The sequence below is a fragment of the Protopterus annectens genome, chromosome 2.part1, assembly GCF_019279795.1.
Source record: "Protopterus annectens isolate FY-2018-M chromosome 2.part1, PAN1.0, whole genome shotgun sequence".
In the NCBI taxonomy this organism is placed as follows: Eukaryota; Metazoa; Chordata; order Ceratodontiformes; family Protopteridae; genus Protopterus; species Protopterus annectens.
The window spans coordinates 685,604,220-685,625,947 of NC_056729.1; the positions used below are offsets into that span (position 1 = coordinate 685,604,220).

Here is a 21,728-nt window from a genome sequence, read left to right on the forward strand (position 1 = left end):
ATACCCTTCTCCTTTACCATACAAGCTAATGATGGAACAATCATCTCCCCTGACCCCAATACCAAACTGCTAGGTGTCACTATAGACAATTACTTAAAATTTGACCTCCATGTAAGCCAGACAATCAAAATCATAAACAAAAAACTTGGTTCACTCTACAGAGTTAAAACCTTCCTCACCCCCATAGCTAAAATAGCCATTGCATGCTCGCACCTACTATCCACCCTCCTATATGCTTCCCCACTTCTAGAAAACATAAGTAAATCTGAACTTAATAAACTTACAGCCTGCTATAATCACATTGCCAGGTTTGCTACGGGCTCTCCTTTCAGAACCCACCACTGCATTAACCTCAAACAACTTGGATGGTTGGAATTTCCCAATCTTGTCAAGTATAACCTGCTAATATTGGCTAATAAAATCCTAAAGTACCCAAATAATACTCCAGCCCTTAGTCACCACATCTTCCCCCATAATAATACAAGACTGCTCCGCTCATCCAATAAGCTACAAATACAAACAACTAAAATTAACAACGCGGCTGGCGCGACCCTATTTGAAAATTCTGTAAGTAGAACCTGGAACAAACTTCCAGATGCCATTACCATGCTCTCCTCCCCAGACCAATTTAAAGCCTCAATCAAACAACACCTGGAACAAAAATGGATATGCCACTGTGACAAACCTGACTAAATCTAAATAATGTATGTAATTTACTTATCTAATTTGTTTTTTCCTTTTTTTTGTAATCTACTACTACCCTCAAAAATTGGAAATTTGTAACACTGATTGTCTGAATGTACTTCTACCTGTATTCCTTTTCTTAACTACATTAATACCTAAAATTTAAATATTATATATAATCAATGTATTTTACTCTACTGTTATCATTCTTGTATTCTGTTAGAGCTTATCTCCCCGGGCCTCCGCTGAAAATGGACTTGGTTCCAGTCGGACTTATCCGGTCAACAAATGTAAAATAAATAAATAAATAAAATAAATAATTACTTTGAATGAGACTTATTTATGGTCTGGCCTTACCAGGGAGGGCATTATACGGGGGGGGGGGGGGTGCAGTGACCCCCCATGTTGGTGAGTACTATGTCTATGACATTTGAGCCCCTTGTGGGGGTGTAGAGTATCTGATCCAGAGCATTTGCATTGATAAAGTCCAGGAACCACTGGCCAAGCATATTCATGCTCATGTATGTCACCCAGTCGATGGAAAGATAGTTGAAATCTTCCATGACTAAGCTGTTGGGCTGTTTGGTGAGTGACTCCAGTAAGTTTAGGTAGGCAGTGTGCATTTCTTAGTTTGTGTTGGGGACCTATAGTTAGTAATTATGTGGTAAGGTATTTTATCTATAGTTAACTGGACATGGAGTAGTTTGAGAGAGTTGCACTGTTTGACCAGTCTTGAGGTGTACTTGGCTTTAATGAAGATGCATACACCCCCACCTTTGGTTCTGTCACATTCATTTTGAGATCTGAATGTGTGGAAGGCATTGTAGCCTTGCACAGCTAGGGTGCTCTCAGTGACCTTGAACCATGTCTCAGTGACTGCACAGACATCAGTATCTTCCAAGGTGAGAAGTGTTTCCAGGACGTGCAGTTTCATGTTTAGACTTCTAGCATTAAGCAGCAGAACCTTGAGTATGTCTCAAATGGACATTGTTACATCAGAAATGTTGTTGTTTTGACACTGCCTAAAAAAGGCACTATGGAGGAGGCGAGTACCTTTGCCATTAACTGAAAGCGTAGAGGAAACAGGTGCAGACCATCTTTGGCAAAGCAGCATGGCCTGTTGACCATGTATTCCCAGGCTGACAGATACTGGATACCCCTGGACTGACACCACAAGCTAAGCCAATTGTTGAAGTCAATCATTTTTTGTTTATATAGAGGCATCCTCCTGGGTGAAGGTAGAATGCTACTTAAGGCTAGAGTCATACCTGCCTGGGACACATAATCTGAGAGTTCAGTCATGTCTCTCTTCATATAATACACAGAGGTACTTCTCAAGTCCTTCACCCCAACATGGACTATGACAGAGTCATAATGGTACTTGCTGTTGAGTGACTTGAGTGCATTTCTGATTTGATGGATCCTGGCACCTGACAGGCAGCAGACCGTGGCCTTATCCTTGTCCAGACTGGTGAGGGGGACATCTGTGTGTCTCACTATGAAGTCACCTATGACCAAGACATTAGGTTTTGATGTGTTTTGCCTTAGGAGTTTATTTGCTGAGACACTGATGTGTGTGTTATTATGTGTAGCAGTTTCTATTTGCATAGTAGTATGTCCAAGTGGTTTACATTTAGGAGGTTTCTGATCTTTTGGTAGGCTTCTAGTGAGTACCTCCATGTATGTGGGTTTATGTGTCATGACCTCATTTTGTGTGACAGTGGATGTGTGTGTGCTCACAACCTGTTTTTAATGTCTGGTTTGTTGTTACATGAGAAAATTTATTCCTCTTTCATAGTATAATTACATCTCTCACATAGGGTATTTGCTTGTTTTAGGAGTAAGTAGTTGTCAGAATACATGAGGCAATTATGACATTGCCTCAGGATGCCCATATCAATCAGGCTGGCTGGTGAAATGATGGGAAACTGCCCATCCATTATAGCAGGTTTTTACCGTATGTGCTATTAGGGAAGGGATTGGGCTAGTTTGACCAGTTTTTGTGCTAGGACAAATAAAGATGCTTGTTCTATTGAATGCTATGGATTTTAAGTGTGGCAACACTGCTCAGTGTGCCCATCCACTGATGATGTCTAGGGGAAAAATTGAGATTCAAGGTATTTGCATCTATACAAGGCACCCCAAACCCTGTTGTATGGTGCGCTGCAACATGCAAACACAAGGCTTAAATACAGGTGAAATTAAGACACTTTAAACTAATCTACCAATAGGAAAGCACACAATGAACCTTCCTCCGGCAATCCCCAGCTCAGACAAAGCTGGATCCACACTTTTCTGCCACAAGGGTGCAGAGGAGCTCTTCTTAATGTAAGATGGCTGGTTTAGCGCTCAAGTGTATCAATAACAGGCTAGATTCAGCAGGTCTGAATCAAGTCTGTGCTATCTAGGTATCAGAACAGTGCAAATCAAGTGCAAAAAAATAATTAGAGCCCTTTTGTGTGCTTGTCAGCTCAGATAGACCATGTAAACACCTACTGCCACCAGATGACCAACCCCAGTCCTCCAATGCAAAAGCACAGCAAAGAGTGTCCAGAGTGAAATGCTACCTCAAACAAACATAAACTGTATGAAATCCTACCACAAACAAACTTAAAGATATAGATCCACCAGTGTACTTTAAATAGCTTAGAAAAGTGTGATTATTCAATAAAAGTACATCGCTTTAAATAAGAGCCACTCAATTTTACAGAATTTATAAAGGCATTAAAAAACAAGATAAGCCCTCCAGCCAGTAAAACTATATTCAGAAATCTCAAGTGTTTCCTCATCCTCAACAGACCAGGTCCCCCCCGTGCACTACATGGAAAATCCACTGACTTCTTTTGTATAAAAACAATTGTTTGCTAGAGTGTGAAAATACACTGCTTTATCCAACTGCAAGCTAGATCTAGTAGAAGAGACAATGTGAGGCAAAATGCACTTTTTTAATATAAACACAAGGAAAGGCAAATAAATAATACAGGATATCAACAGCAGTGTAGAAAGGAAAGGCAAATAATTCATGATATCAACAGCAATGTAGAAAGGGAGGAGCTTATTAAGGTCAATGTACAGTAGGGATGGGCAGCTTAAAGTCACCAGGTTTAAAAAGTAAGTCAGCAAACTGAAGGGTGGGTGGGAAACACTGGAGGGAATCACCAGCAGTGCTTTAGTTTGTGAGACTTCAAATCTTTTCAGACAAAGACAGAGGCCCAGAATTTCACTGTATATTTAACTAATGAAAAAAACGTGAAATGAGCAGCTTAGGTAATTTGTGCCCACCTCTCACACAGAACAAAAACACCAGGCCTAGCAGATTTATTAAAACAAAACAAAATGGAGCAGGTATCAGAAAGCAGCTCCATAAATGTCACAGTCAAAAAGTACAGGGTTTCTCACTCAGCAGAGGATCACTAGCAGTGCTTTAGTTTATGTAGGCTTCAAATCTTTTCATACAAAGACAGAGGCCCAGAATTTCACTGTATATTTATTTAAGTATCACTCAATAGACAATTTAAGCAATGAAAAAAACATAAATGAGCAGCCTAGGTAATTTGTGTCCACCTCTCACACAGAACAAAAACACTAGGCCTAGCAGATTTATTAAAACAAAACAAAATGGAGCAGGTATCAGAAAGCAGCTCCAAAAATGTCACAGTCAAAAAATCCAGGTTTTCTCACCCAGCAGAGAATCACTAGCAGTGCTTTAATTTATGCAGGCTTCATTCAGATAAAGCTACAAACCAGAACTAAAACTGATACTGTACCATCTGGACTAAGGGTACAGCTCAGCAATGAAACTCACACCACTCCTTTGGTTAAATGAAATTTTGCTTTGTATCCATGACATGTTAAAAGTGATTCTTTTTTTTTGTCCAGTGAAATATATTGAACTTTTACTTCTGATGTAATGAACATATAGTACTATATACTCTGGATATTACTTTCATTTGTTTTTTGAGTAGAGATAAGCAGCACCTTCTTGCAAGCCATGTGTGATACAAGATATAACAATAAAAGTGCCCTGAAAGACTGGGTTTGCAACTCAAATATACAGTTAAAAATTAGTATGTATTTCTACTTAATTAAATATTTGGAAATGTGCAAAATTCTGTTTTGTATGATATTGAATACAATAACTGGGTTTCTGTACTACATTGTTTTCTCATTTTGCATCATATACTTTCCCATTAGTCAATGTATCTAAGCCATGATGGAACAATAATTTTAAGTATGAGTTTTCTAATGTAATATTTAAGTTGTCCCATATTCATAGAAAATATTTTCCCCTTCCATGGCTGGTCTCAGGCACAATGATCGTGTTAGTAAATAACCTTCAAATTTTGAAAACATGAGTGAATTGTGGTGCGGGTAGTGTGAATTGTTACCATTGTCGATACATTTATCTAGTTTCCTGCCAGTAAATACCTCAGTACACTACCTGTTCTAAGAAAGGTCACCTGAAGATGTTGGCATCAGTTCTTCCCCGTGGTACATCCATATTGATAAATTAATCCACAGTATTTGGCTGTTTAAAAATCCTGCTGCTGATTGTTTCTGCTGTCAATAGTAGTCCTGGCCTTCCAAATCATATTATCAGTACATACCATGGGACACAAGAAAAAGTTAAAATTAAATTTTGTAAAAAGATAAACAAAAAATATGTATTTCCTCAACCAGAATGAGTGAACACTAAAACTGAATTATAACCTGAAATTTCAGTACCAAGTGTGAAGATTGTTGGAGGGGCAGACCACGCAGCCAATTGCTGATCACATTTTTTTATTTGAGTATGAAGATTTTTGGTGAGGCAGGCCACACAGTTAATTGCTGATTACATTTTTCTATTTGTGCTGCTGCTATTAAGCTTTACTGAGAAGCAGCTGACTGTGAAAGTGTGGTTGGAGTGAAAAAATATATAATTTAGAAGTGTGTACATAGGACTAGGCAGCTGATAAAATTAAGTGTGCCCCTTGGGTTTGCCGCAGTCCAATATCTAACGTCAACTGCTTAGTGCCCTGAGAGACTAATTAATTTGTCTATGGCTATGGCTAGCACTGTTTTGATTAGTTCACATACCCATGTGGGTTTTCTTCAGGAATTTGTTTAACACACACCTCTCAAAGGCACAGTACTTGGATTTTTTGAGTGGTATAACAAAATATTCTTACATTGAGCCACATCCTTAGCATAGATGGGTAAAGCCCTGGCTATGGTATTGGTGACCTGCTCAGTAGAAAGTGCTTACTGCTTCATTGCCTTCAAAGTGCAATCACACTAAAAGTCTAGGGGAGCCAGGAATGATGAGAAACACTTCCCTAGAAAGACAACAATTGTTAAACTCAGAAAAGCTGCTGAGGGGATGCTCCTAGAGTGAGAGGATAGACTACCTTGTCAGAGCTGCAGCTGGCCTACTCCCTACCATGTGACTCTCACTGGAAAATGGAGGGCTGATTAGGATTTCCAGACAGGAGTGAATGGGCTTTAGGGCTCTTGCCTAGCCTGTGACTACCTTACACGCATCCCCAAAATGAATGGGCTGGTTGTTTGCAAGTGGAAGAGCCATCAGATGAGGCCTTGCAGGAGAGAGAAAAAATAAAAATAAATAAACAAAAATTCATAGATGTGTACTGTGCAGCTTTTCTCCCCATTTCTCCCAATAAACATGTATTTATCACGGGCAAGTTATATTGATTAACACATTTAAACAAAGTATTTAACTCCATGCTAATTTTAAAGTAAGGTGACTATCAGTGTAGACTTCCTTTTGGCAGAATTTTCTAGGCATTTTGAAGTCCAAGAGATCAGACAAATAATCATGTATATGTATATGTATGTATGCATGTATGCATAGCTGATAGTGTTTTTACATTCCTTGCTAACATGCTTCAGTGTAGTGTTTAGGTAGGAATATGGAGACTTCACTATCAGAAGAACTTAAGATTGCTACAGAATCCAAAGGAAGCTACAGATCTTTCTTCAGTTACATCAGAAAATGAAGGAATAATGTTCAACATTCATAATAATATCACCCATTCAGACACCAAGGATATAATAGTGAACAGTGATCATTCTGTGCACACTGCTTACCTCATCTTGGCCAAGGGTTTTGACAATATCCTCCGTACTGCTATTACTGAAATATTAGACAAGTTTAATGTAAACCTATATATTGTCTAATGGATTGCAAATTGGCTATCCCCAAGATCCCAAATTGTGAAAGTTGCTAGTGCCCTTTCTGTAAAACTGCAACTAGTGGGTTGCCACAGGGATCAGATCCAGGCCCTCTCCTTTTGGCATATGTTTTACAGACATCCAAGCCAATATCTTAGAAGTATGTTTGACCAAGTTTGCTAATGACTACAAACTGGGCATTGTTATTCACTTATCCACTGATACAAAACTGCTGCAGTAACAATTAAAATATGCACATACATGATGTATCAAAAATGGTCTCAAACTAAATGAAAACAGTGCAGCATATTAGAGTTTGGCAGGAAAAAGTTGTTCCCACTTCATATGTTATAAATGGTACTCCTCTTCAGACAGATATGTTCATAAGAGATCTAGATACTTATGCGGATAACTGTCTTAGTCTCTCAGTCAATCATCATGTTTCCAACATAGTCAGGAAATCTTTCTATTTCGTCCTAATTTCTAAGATAACATCTTCAATATCCAAAGAATTCATCCTACCGCTGTACTCTTCCTTTATCAGATCCATCATTGAATACGATGTCCACCTTTGATATGAACAAGTTCAAGAAACATTGTTGAACTGGAAAGGCCCCAAAAATTTCTAACCAGAAAAAAATTAAAGGTCTTAAATCCTTCAACTACCTTGATAGATGAAAATAATTCTCATTATACACAATTTCATACAGCATGAGCAGGTCCACTGTCCACCCCAGGAGGATCTTCACCTGGGGCATACACCATCTCATTGCTACCTCTAGCAGCTGGCCTTAACAGGCAATGGTGCCAGGCGTCCTGCTAGTGAGAAGCCTGGAGGCCTTCCTGCATTACAGCTCCAGCCTCACCTTTGCCATGCTGTTCAGTAATTGCATAAGCTGAGTAGGCCACAGTCGAGGTGCCTGTTCAGTAAATCCACAAGGTAGAGCTGCAATAAGTAGACATCATGAAAACTTGTTCATATGTGACTGTCCTGTTAGGGAACTAAATATTTTAAAACACAGTTTATCCTTTACAAGTGGAACTAATCATGGTTAACTGTAAGCATCTCCTGCAGTAGGTGATGCAATAACTGTTCTGTTCTGTCATTACTAAAAGGGGAAGGACACAGATGATTGGAGCAGGTGTATAGTAACATGGAAGAAAAATAAATACAAGTAACAATCTAATTTGTATTTCCTAATAGCTGTGAGACAGACAGCAAGCAAATGTGTGTGCCTTCTACATATATGTAGTTATTGGCTAGCCAATGTAGAATGCTGATACAGGTGCAACATTTTCAGGCTCAGCCTGGAACCAAAAAAAAAAGAAACATTAAATAAAGATGAAAATCCCATATTAATAATAAACTCTTAAGTACATGTTTAGACATTGAAATAATAATGTTAGCAAATACTGTGGTTACAAAGCATTATAAGGATTATCTACAAGTATAATGTTTGGATACTTTGCATAAAACAGACAATTAATGTGACTATATAGCATTAAAGAATTATATGCAAGCACTACATAGGTCTGTAAAGTATATAACAACTCAGAATGAGTGAATATACTACTATTTTCTAAGAGAAAGAAGGGAAAAAAGGGAGGAGGGAGCAGAAGGGAGAATGTGTGTATGCTAGGTCACGCAGAATTTGGAAGCTATAATGGATATCTCAGCTACATAATTTTCTGGGCACCTTCTGGATACACAGGCAGCACTAAAGAGATACACAGATATTGTGTGGTAAGCTGTTTTGTACCTAGTTCCCTAATGATGTGCAGCCTTGTACTAGATTTCACATTGCAAAATGCTAACACTATGAATATGCATGCCGGCATGAATGTTCTGCATGGATTGTGCTGGCAAAGAAGTCTCATAACAATCTTTACTTGTACATGCCTATCATTGCATATGGTGAGAGTATGACCTGTCTAATCTATGTAATGGCGTATGGTGGTAAGCAGTGAAGTCCGATACTTAACATATGCACGATCCCCACTATCTTATGGTTGGGCCATGTCACTAGTATTTACAAAGATGATTCATAATGTTGGCAGTAAGGATGGTTTCCCTGCCTACCATAGAGATACATTTGCCCCTAACAAACTGCATAAGCCCAGCACAGAATGTATATGTAACAGTATGGGGCAAGTGCATTTGCTGTATGCATTCCCCTCTCTATTACTATATCTATCATATGACATACCTCTATAGCTGTCCCTGTAAAAATAATAAGGTGCAGCTATGCTACCCATCTGTGTATAGCTGTCATCCTAGCGGGCCCAGCCATATAGCCTGTGGCTCTGTGCTATCAGTTCACAGGTATCTTCATTACCAGAGAATGAGGTAATATGCAGAGGCAAAACAAATATAGCCCTGCTGAAAATGATATCCTACAGTTGGCACTCATGAGACATGCATGGTACCTGATGGGGAAAGGGTGTTGTTAAGCATTTATGGGACAAGGAGTAGCAGAAGCGGTGTGTTTCTTAAAGTAAATGCTGTAGGAACCTCAAGTGGACATTTCAGTAGTTTTAAAAGCATGTTACTGGCATGCTGCACCATTCCAAGGCAAAGGCAAAACCATGCTCCCCTAGCAGCTGGGAAATCAGATGCTCAGAGTGCACCTGGATGCAGAAAGCTGACAGAGCCAGAGGAGTTGGTTCTGGGCTCATTCCAGGAGGAGTGGACCCTGTCTTTAACTTGGTGGGTGATGCATTAGGTTAATAACACAGTCAGTAGATTCCTATACAGCAACACAGCACATACAATCCAGAGGCTGAGAACAACATATGTTGACTATATTTTGTTAATGGAGCAACAGATTCAGACACATCAGGATGGCAGCATAGGAAGGCTGAGATTGTATGAAATATCTTACATAGATACTCTTAGCATGCATATTACAGGGGCACAGTTTTAGTAGATGAACTGATGCTCACACCAGCTTGTCTTTTGTTATATATTCACAGAGTAGAGTGCTGTTATTGTAACACATGTAAAGATGGAGAAAGACAGCAGGGTACTTTTGGCACTTGTGAAAGGACTGATAATTATGACAAGAAACAGAAAACTGAGCCACAGTCTGAGGACAGAGCCATTGTCTGTCTCCATCTTGAGAGGCCATCCACCAAAGTATAGGCTAAAGGTGTAACCCTGCCAGCAGATGAGGATGACTCTGTATATTCTGATTGCTCAATGTTCTAGTGGCAGATGGGTCTCCCTGAGCTCTGAACATCAATGATACTTCCCCTCTTGCGGCAAAAATAGATGGGTTTACTATACCTGATGTCAGCACACCCAACACTGCACAGCTTCACAGGGTGCTCAATACCATCAAGTGTCACTAAGGCATCTGATATGCAAGCCATGCTCAGAATCAATCAACAAATGTTCTGAAATATCATCAAGGCAAATTTTCTGCAGCCCAGTACATGAAGCTCATTTCTATGCTGAACGTTGTCCACAGAATTCAGGGACTCAGTACAGACTGGCCTTCTGAAGTCTATGGTCTCACACACAGCTACCATCTCTACCTCTGTGCAAAGCCATGCCACCATCACCATTCCCACTGACACTGACTGGTGTCTGAGGTCAGGGTAGGATATGTACTAGCACTGGATGTGTAGGTGATCATCACAGGTTACATTGCAGACACCTGCATTTAGATATGTGCAATACTATTTCATCCTTTGTCATGGTTGGCCACAGCACTTTGCCTCCCATAACAAGGCACCTCATGAGTTGATAGTGTCTAGGTCACTAACCTGAAATTGCACACCATCTATGCCAAGAGGGATCCCATGTCCTAATAACACAAGTCAACAGAATGGTTGCCAGTCACTATTAAATAGTTGCATCCCCAACCCGATTTCAGAAGAACACAGTCCCTGACACAGAGTATCCATCAAGTCCCCCATCCATGCATGCTGTGAAATGCCTCCCAAAAGTGTGTGTGTGTGTGTGTGTGTGTGTGTGTGTGTGTGTGTGTATATATATATATATATATATATATATATATATATATATATATATATATATATATAAATAAATGTGTCACTGTGTCACTAGTCACCTGTGCACATGGTGACAACTTTGACCCACTCCACCCTTCCTCATGGGTGATGTATGTATAAATGTCTGAGACACAGTGTAGCTCATCCATGTATTGACCAGCATTGCCTAATATTACCATTGCATGTATCATGTTTATTCTGTGTGACATCATGCTGTTACTGTGTGCTCATCAAGGTCTATATGACTGAGACACAGTGTAGCTCATCCATGTGTTGACCAGTATTGCCTAATATTACCTCCACATGCATTATGTTTATTCTGTGTGACATCATACGGTTACTGTGTGCTCATCAAGGTCCATATGATGGGACTACACTTCTCCACTTCACCTGTGCTGCCATGTGCTGTTTATATTGCTGTCTATGTGTGGAGGATGGTTGTGTGTCTACTGCTTGATACTGCATCACTTTTCTTTCATCACACAATGGTGTTGATGGGGCTTCCCTGCTGGCTAATTGTGCGTATGGTCTGAATGCACCAGTATATTAGGGCTGTCCAACCTTTCATCTCACCAGCATAGTATATAGCATGCAACATGCTAAGAACATCATACAGGATGTAGCTGGGTCATACTGAAGTGTCCCCAACATATGAAGGTAGGCTGAACACACACTCCATGATACTGTGGATTTGTGCATGTACATTGTTATACTAGAGTTCAGCCATTGTCTGTGGGCTCCATACAGGTTTTATAGGCCATGACTTCAGCAGGTATCCATTATCACCTGAAAAGAGTATCAGTATGTTGGGGGGGTTAATACATTTGGGCAGACTATAAATTTAGTGTCAGGATTAGTGCCTGCATTTACCAGCTAAGATGATGTTGTGGAATGTCACTGTGTAGGAAATGCTGATCTAGCTAAAATGTGTGCCGTAAGTGTAAATCATGCTAGCTGACTGGATATTGTATTGCTACACCGGTTATGATCCCAAATGAATCACAAAGAACTGGCAGTTCACAAAATGGTAACATGTCCTGTTTACAAATATTTGTGACTGTGGGCCAGGTAGGGCCTTTATTGTTACATGTACAAAATCTGTGACATGCAGTACCTTAGAGAGGCTGTGCGAAGAACAATGTTCCATAGAATGCCTGGATCTCCTCTAAAGTGATCCATTATATCCAGATTGGTGAATTATGGTGTCACTCACTGATAGCAGTGTTTACATTGGTGCCAGGTACCAACCTATACATTCTGATGGCAAGTGGTGGCACTAAGAACTACATTATATTACTGCATGACTGATGCTGCAACTCCAGGCGCTTTACCCTTTTTAGTCAGGAGGAACATTGGTGGGCAATTTCCCCCATATATGACTATTAATTGCAAATATGTTCTCCTCACATGCATCTGTATATCATAAGGAGTCATTTGCATGTTGTTATATGATCATTTGCATATTTTTCTGTAATGCATTTCGGCTCATTACACTGTAGCACAACATAGAATTATGAATCGCTACAAGTTTCTGTCAGCTTTCATATAGCTGATTCTTGTGCAAATACACACTGCAAACAATGTAACTCGTTTATGAAGCCTGTGCTACATCAGCATAACTGTAGTATACTCATAATTAAAGCATTTAAATGAGAAAGCACATTAGTTTGGGAAATTGAAGATAATGAAGAATCAACACTCTTACAGAAAAGTGTATTATTTACATATGTACATAATCCTTTGCAATATGTTTTGATGTGAATTAGGAGTATTCAGTCATAATCAACCATGATAACATGTTACTACCACTAGTACACTACCAATGGCAAATGCGTATGGCTATATCTGCAACCTCTGAAAATGTATGCAAAACAATGCAGTGGTCACATGTTTTTCCTTTATTCATTCAGTATTTGGGTTTAATGCGTTGATTTTGATGAGGATTACAGAAAAAAGCACAGTTGTTGGTGGAAGCGACACAGCCTATTGTAAAACAAAATTTGACACAAACAGACTGTGGAACATAGAAAATAAGTGACAAAAATCTGCATATTATTTATTTATCTATTTGTGTATTTATTTATTTTGCTTTTGCAATTATGTTTCAGGTATGTGCAGCTGTATATGGTTTACATCAATAAAGGACATTTTCACAAAGTTCTTTCCTCCATAAAGTGTAAAACATTGCCCTGAGTTTCTGGTTATGGAGTATGTATGCTGTATAGCATATCATCCAACTAATTTTGAAAGTTAGAACAAACATGTCTTTATATTACTTAAGTAAAATATGTGAAAGCACATTAATAACTAAAAAATATTTGCTGGTATTGATAGACATTTAGATATGGTATACACACAAAGGTGCTATGATACATGTATCTAGTCTTATGTATTGTATTTGTCTGCTATATACATAAGATTTGCAATTCACTACATTGCCAAAAGACAGTTAAAATATGCCCAAATGAGAAGTCACTGAGTTTATTTTCTTAACCTCATCTTATTGTGCTTAGCATCTGATGTAGCTTATTGTTTCAAGTCTTCAAATATCAGGGTTGCTCCTATCGGGTGGTCACTTAAGAATGCACTTTTATGGTAGTCCATGTGAGTTGCTGACATGCCATTGCTGTCTAAAATGAGCTGTGTGGATTAGACTTTAAAAAGAACATGCATGACAGTGAAAGCGCAGTAAGTGAATGTTTTTTTCTATCTTCTTTTTACTTTCTCTAGGAAAAGCACTGGGTGGCAACCTAACCTTATAATGACCATATCAAAGAAAATGTTGCACTGGGCATAAAGAATTTATGTCAGCCAAAGCCTTACCTCAAGCAATACAAGCTTTGTTTTGATGTGACATCTCACATGTAACAGTGGTGGAATGGAGTTTACTGACCATACTTGCTGAAACCAGAAAACATTTTTCCAAAATACTTTCTTTTCATGCTTTATTTATTTTATTTATTTTTATTTTATTTTTATTTTACATTTGTTGACCGGGCTAGTCTAACTGGATATATGTCCATTTTCAGTAGAGGCCCGGGGAGATAAGCTCCGATAACCTCATCTTCCACAACTCAGTGTCCTCTATTCAACCGGGGACAATGAGACTCTCATAATAATTACTCTTCTAATGGCTGCCATATTTATTTATTTGCTAACCAGATAGGTGAAAGGGTCCTTCTCAGACAATTTTTAGCCATGACCCAGCCAGAAGGACAAAGGTAAGTGCCACAAAGACATGGCTAGTTTGGTGTATTCAAGTGAACACCTTGCTTTTTGTGTGGAGCGACTACTGTAGTGCCCAGATAAAAATGCACTCAGACAGTGATGCGAGGAGGTCAAGACAAAAACCTGCCTCTTCATCTATTAGGCAAAGATCTTATGAAGGAGCCAGCATACTTTTTAAAGTAGGCTCTAGTTTACAATATCTCAGATATTCCTACTTTCCCACATAGCTAAAATACTGAGTAATGCTGATTAAATTGAATGATCATTCTTGGATTGTATTTGGAAGTGCACTAATAAAACATTTACAAACTTATTTTAAAGAAGAGTTTAAGAGGAAGTCCATTTGCTCCTATATTTGACTTTAGTATTAAAAAACTGTTCTTTGAATCTAGGATTTCATTTAATAAACTTCTACAAAAATACAAAAGAGAAGACAAAGCTATTCAAATATAACATTTAATAAAAAAAATACACAATTTTAGTGTAATTCAGTAATCCTAATACTGAAAACCAGATGTTGAAGTGAAAGATGAGGGACTGTTTAAATTATTTGGCAACCTAAAAATGTTGACCTGACCTCCTACTATGGAAAATGCAGCCTAGCACTCGTGTAGGCTGAAGGGTGAGAAATGAAGGTTGCAGATTTCATCTGTTTTCAACTGGCATTGTCTCATGTGGTCCTAGCCAGGTTGAGAGGCATGTTTTTAATTCTCCTAGATGTTTAGTTTTTACTTGCTAAAAAGTAATATTTTATGAAATAATTACTGACAGACTATAAGAGAAAAAATATTAATAATATCAGTAACACCATAAAAAAATTGTTCAATGTGGCATTTTTCATTAAATCCGGGAACATGAAAATTAATATGGTGAGGTTTCTATGAAGTATTCAACTTCGGTATTAGACTAAGTAAGTAGCAGGAATCCAGAATGTCATAGGTTCACTTCTTAAATTCTGAATTTGGAGACACCCATATCAAGGAGTAACATTCATTCTTATTCCAGGGGTTGCCTGTTGGACATGACATTCTTAAAAGCAAGTATTAAATGAAGATCTGTCATACCTATTCATGTAAGGTTAATATGCTGACTACTTTGACAGAGTTTTATTAAACAAATATCACCTTTACATGTGCGTTATACCAAACAAAACTGTTTTATTACTTACAATATATATCTACACACATTTCAAAAAACATTAATGTGGGAGGCAAAGCAAAACACAGAATAAAAAAAAAATCTATTAACTGTACAGTGATGCACACTGCAAGAAAGACAAAGAAATTACAGGCTTTATAAAACTTAACATTTTTATTTAACTCAGACAAGCTGCCATATACTAGGTTGTGAGTTTCGGCTTCAGCATGATCATGGTCTGAAGGCATTCATACATACAAATATTTCAAGCATGGAAACTAATGCTCTTCTAGACTGACAATATGCTAAAACACTTGTTCCTATAACAAGTGTTGAGGCTGTTCTTAAAATTATCTAAACTGGTGCTTGTTTTAATGTAATTTGGTAGTCTGTTCCATGCATCAGCTGCTCTCTCAGAGAACCAATCAGTACACTTCTCATTCCTACTGTCCTCTACATAAGTTGCCTGATCATGCTCTACTACTTTTTGATAACCCCAAACATACCCAGTGGTGGTTGTCTGTAAATACCGTATATACCTAAATAAGGCCTCCTCTTAAATATCTGCATGAGACACTGTACAAGTTCACATATTTTAATCTTACATAATAACTTAGATTTTCACATCCATGGATGCCCTTGCTATATTTCTGCTATACTCTTTCCAGTTTATTCATGCTTGTTTTCTTATAAGGTTTCCATATTGTTATTCCATACTCAACTTTGGGTCTAATGTAACAAACAAACAATGACTTCATCATTTCTGATTTCCTACACTTTATAAATAATCTTTTTATGCAACCTATAGGTCTATAACTATCATTAATAAATTGGTTGATATGATCAGAAAGACTCAAAGCTGGATCTGCCCATATACCCAGGTCCTTAAATGAGCCTACAATTTCAATCACTATGTGCTGTATTAAATATTCACTTTTCAATTTATGTATCCCAAATCTCATATGCTTAGTTTTTGGTGTATTTATCAGTATATTATTATTCTTCTGTACCCAAATGGTCAATTAAGTCAGATTATACTGCAGACATGCCCTATCTGTAAGACATGAAACCAGTTTACCTAATTTGAAGTAATCTGCATACAGATGATAGAATACCTCAGATGAAAAAGATAGATCTGAAAGATTCAATCTAAACAAGTAAGGACCTAGGACAGAGCCCTGCGTGGCACCCTGACTGTAACCAAGAATTTCACCTGTCTAATTGCTGTATGATACTTGCCATGTCCTATTTGTAAGCCATGCAGCTATCCATCTTATCAAGAGTACATCAGTACCTAGTTGTTCTAATTTATTGATCAGTGTTTTTGTATGACCCTGTCAAGTGCCGAAGTTAAAGCTATATAAATTGCATCACATCACAATTTTTCATTCATAGCTGTTATTATATTGTTATAAAACATCATGTTACAGGTGATAATCAATTTATTTTCAAAATATGGTTTCAGGTCCCAACCTTTCCAGTTCTGACAATATTACCTTCTCCATTATTTTTCCAAAACATAACAGTAGACTTAAGGGTCTGTATGACTGTGTCTGTCCTACTCCCCTTTCCCTTAAAGACAGCTTTAATAATTGCATGCTTCCCATCTTGAGGGATCTCCTTATATTAATACAACCTAGTAAATAATAGATACAATGGCACTGTAAGTTCTTGCTAAAGTGTTCTCAGATCATTATTACTAATTGCATCTCCTCTCTGTTCTTTGTTTGGATTCAGTTTGCATACTTCTTTTTCAAAATAATCTAATTTGTTTTCAGTATCTGAGATTACCTGGATGTCACCAGGACAACTCATCACCCCCTTTATGGAGCCAAACTGCTTTTTATACGATTTTGTAAATATATCTATAATCTGTTGTGTCTGAGAATAAATTTTGGAATCTGCACACAGTTTATCATTTTGTATGTCTTTACACCTTCCACATCTTATGTATCTATAAAATGTTTTCCTATTATGCTCAATATCTTTATATAAATTTTCTTCAAAATTTTCTTGAGCTTGTCTCACACTATGCTTAATCTGTCTTTTCAGCTAATTTCAGTTTTCAAAGTTGTAGTTTGACTTCTCTTCCATTTCTTATATTTTTGGTAGGACCCACTCTTATGTTTCCTCCTTGTCCATTTTCTCATCATGGTTTTTAATTCTGTACTCTGAAAACTGTTCAAGCTCAGTCTTAATCCATTCTGGCACTTTGGAATCCTTGCCATGGCCGTCCATGTCACCAATATACTCTTCTAAATCAATGAATCCATCTCCATTTCTATCAGTGTCTTCTATTGTTTTCAGCACTACAATATCCTTCATGTAATCATACGCTAATGGATGCAGGAAAGCTGTGAACTCCTCTTTGGTAGCAACTCCACCTCTGTTCTCATTAGTCAGTTTGAGTATTTGCATTCACCTCTTGTCATCATGTGCTTGTAGTTGAACCCATCTTGGGGACCAGGATCATCCAGGTTAGTGTCATACCTCTCACATTGTTGTATTCCTCCTGGGAAATGAGCACATCTTGATTCATACCAAATTCATGCCATTGCTGTACCACATTAGCAAAGATATTTCTTCTGTGCTTTCTTAATACAGGCATTCAGCTTCTCCTGCATCACAAACTCATGTCTATTTTACCTACATAATTGCCAGGCTGTGCTTCTCCTCAGGTGTTAGTTGATCAAGTGTTTCTGCTTTCTCAGCTCCAAGAAAGGCATCTTGGTCATAATCAAAGTTCTAGGCATCATCATACATCATACACTTTACCACTAAGTCGAAGATGATGGTGAACACATTCTTTTTTCAAAGTGGGCTTTGCTAATCTGTATGCCAGCAATGGATTGATTGATTTAGAAGAGTATATCAGTGACACATACAACCATAACAAAGATATACAATTTTTACAATGAGTTAAGACTGAGCATGAGCAGTTTATAGAACTCAGAGACAAAAAACATTATGGGAAATGCACAAGAAGGAAACTAAAGATTGGCTACTGCCTTCATCTATGATCATTATAAAGCCAAAGCTCACCACCTAGTATATGGCAGTTTGTTTGAGTTAAATAAAAATTGTAAGTTATATAATGTCTACAATTCATTTGACGTTTTCATAGGTTGATAGGTTAATCGGAGGTTACTAGGACCTTTACAAGCCTAGCCATGTAAAAACCAAATAACCTTATTGCCCATAGTTAGATGGTCATTGTTAACAGAGCAATTTTGTGATCAGCATTGAATTTCCCTATCCACAAGGGACATAGATGCCACCCCTAGGGTGAATTTACAGTCACCCATCCACTTGTCAAGGTTATGCTTGAATCGGGTCATTGAGGAGCTCTGCTTCACATGGAGTGGGAGCTTATTCAGGAGGAGTGGCAATTGCTGGGAAATGTATCTGTCTCTCCAGCACATTCTCTTAATGTCACAGGCTACATTGTGATCCCTGGAGCAAGATATTCTTGTCCCATTTGATTTGTGGATGTGCAGCATTTCCATTAGGGCAGGGTCTGAGACTGCTCTGTAGGCCAGGGACAGGTCACTTCTCAGCACCATGTATGACAGAGCACAGTGACAGGTCTTTCAGTCTTTCCATGTATGTCATGTTTTTGAGGCACTGGATTCTCTTGGTTAGAATCCTGTGTGGTCTCTCCAGTTGCTGCAGGTGTCTGGTGAGGTACATACAGAAGGGAGCACTGTACTCAATTAGTGGTCTGATAAGGGTTGAGTACAGCAGAAATATAACCTCCCTGGTCTTGGATGCGATGCCCTTATTTATGAGATGCACAATGTAGAATGCTTTTCTTACCAATACGGACACATGGTGATCGAAATTAGACTGCTATCAACCTGTGTTCTCAAATCTCATACCACTGAGTTTGAGCCTAGAGCAGTGCTATATATATAATAATTTTCAGTGGCTACTTCTTTCCCAAAGGGGATAATGAGGCATTTTTGTATTAAGTTTTAGTCCGTGAGTTTGGCACCAATCATTTGTCTGTATCAGCCTTTTCTGTAACATGTTAACATCATGGACTCTATGATTGCACCCAGTTTACAGTCATCTGCAGACTTGGTAAACCACAGGCCAGCTACCTTCACCTGGACTTCAGAAAACTAGATTCCAAATACCAGAGGGCCCAGCACAGATCATTGTGGTACCCCACTGCTAACCAGTCTACTGATGGAGGTGGACTCCCCAACTTTTACAGTGTGCATTTTGTCAGTGAGCCAGTTGGCTACCCATCTAGTAATGTATGGGTTAATCCCCAGATGGAAGAGTTTCTCTATGCTACCTGATGGGTAATTGTGTCAGAAGCCTTGGCTAAATCAAGATAGGTGACATGTACTGTTTTGTCCCGTTCGCTAGGTTTAATAAGCAAGATCTACCCTTGATGAAACCAAATTGAGTTGGGTCAAGAGTTTGAAAGTTGCCTATGTCCTTTTGGATAAGGTCCATGATAATTCTTTCCATAGCCTTGCAGATAAGGCTGGTTAGGCTATGGGTTGATAGTTCCCAGGGTCAGCTAATGGGCCCTCTTTGTGCAAGGGGATTACTGCTGCTGTTCTCCACTCTGCTAGGACAAAGCCAGTTCTCAGGCTGAACGCTGAATGGTTCTACTAGGTCTTGTTTTAGATTGTTTAATAAACAGTTTAGGATGTTATCTGATCCCATAGATGCTGTTTTTTTGGCCTTGGACAGTGCTTGTATGACCTGCTCTTTGGAGATACTTGGTAGAGGACTGGTGTTAGGAATGCTTTGAGGTATGTCTGGTGGGGACAGGGGGCTGAAGTTATAGGTTCATAGGGTCATAGGTTGGTACTAGGCTATCAGCCTTAGGGCCTATACAAGCCTAGCCATAACAATTCCCTGGCTATTTCTTCCCACACTATTTACTTCCCTGGACCCCTGTCTAGCAGGTTGGCAATTTCCTCAGGTTCAGTGTGAGTGGTACCATCCAATAAAAGTTCAGCTGGGCATTCCCTTTTAGGTTTCAGATGTAGCTAAAGAATGCCTTATAATTGTCTTTAGATAGGGATGCTAATTTAGATTCATAGTTAGCCTTAGAAGACTTAACAAGATATCTGACTTGCTTGTTCAAGTTGTGGAAGGTATTTTTCCTCTGTTGAGTAAGTTCTCTCCTGTACTTAGATATCAGTTTCTTTCTTTTGTTGCATAATTTATTTATACTTACAGTCCACCAGGGTTGTTTGTTTTTTCAGGAAGATCTGATTTTGTTCCTGTTAGGTATAGCCAAGTCAATGCATTTGTTTAAGTGGCTATATAGGGCACTTGTGTATTCCTCTGAATAGGAGTTATTGCTGACTATGTTGGCAGGGGCTATGAAACATTTTAATACCATTGCTTAGTAGGCAATAGTTTGCTTTGGAGAAATATTTCAGTTTTTTTTACTCCTGTGGAGGTGTTAGGTTTGATCTTTACTTCAAATGAGACGGATTTATGGTCTGACCTTAAAAAGTAGGGTAACATACAGGTGGTAGTGCAGTGACCCCTCCCCCCATTTTGGGGAGTACTAGATCCAGGACATTTGAACCCCTTGTGGGGATGTGGGCTAGCTGTTCCAGGGTATTTGAATTAACAAAGTCCAGGAACCTCATAGTAGTCATGTTTGTACTCATAAGTCCAACCAAAAAGTGCCGATACACAAAGAGGAGAGTCAGCCAAAACTGTAGAAAATGTATTTAATCCACATACAAGGAACACGTACCAAATAGTTTAACACAGATAAAGCATGAATGCCCTTAATACAATAACATGCGTTTTTGTCTTATTAGAATAGACTTTGTCAGATGACCAGTGTATAACAGATGCATCTAGTATTTGTATACATGTTTGTACTCATGTAAGTCATCCAATCGATGGAAAGATAGTTAAAATCTCCCATGACCAAGGGAGCTTATACTGAGCAACACTAGCAAGCCCGGGTAGGCAGTGTGCTTCTCCTGGTACATGGTAGGGACCTGTAGCTAGCGATGATGTGGAAGGATATTTTACCTATAGTTAATTGGACCTGGAGTAGCTCAATAGAGTCATCCTGTTTCACAAGTCTCAAGGTGTATTTGGATTTAATGAAGATGGATACACCTCTACCTTTGGTTCTTTCATGCTCATTTTAGGGTCTGAATGTTTGAAAGGCATTGTAGTCTTGTACGGCCAGGGTACTCTCAGCGGCCTTGAGCCAAGTCTCAGTGACTGCACAAATATCAGCATCTTCCAAGGTAAGGAGTCTTCCAGGGAGTGCAGTTTACTGTTTAAGCTCCTAGCATTAAGCGGCATGACCTTCAGTTTGTCTTTAGTGGATTTATTTACATCAGAAGTTTTGTTGTTTGGACATTGCCTAAAAAAGGCACTATGTGGGAGGCAAACATATTTGCCAGTATCTGAAAGCCTTGAGCAGACAGATGAAGATCATCTCTGGCAAAGTAGCATGGACTGCCAACCATGTCTTTCCAGGTAGA

General features: G+C 38.6%; 1 pseudogene; it reads right to left on the minus strand.

Annotated features, from left to right (window-relative positions):
* The window catches only part of LOC122794900, a 123,291-nt pseudogene that overhangs the window by 80,290 nt on the left and 21,273 nt on the right, over window positions 1-21,728 (minus strand).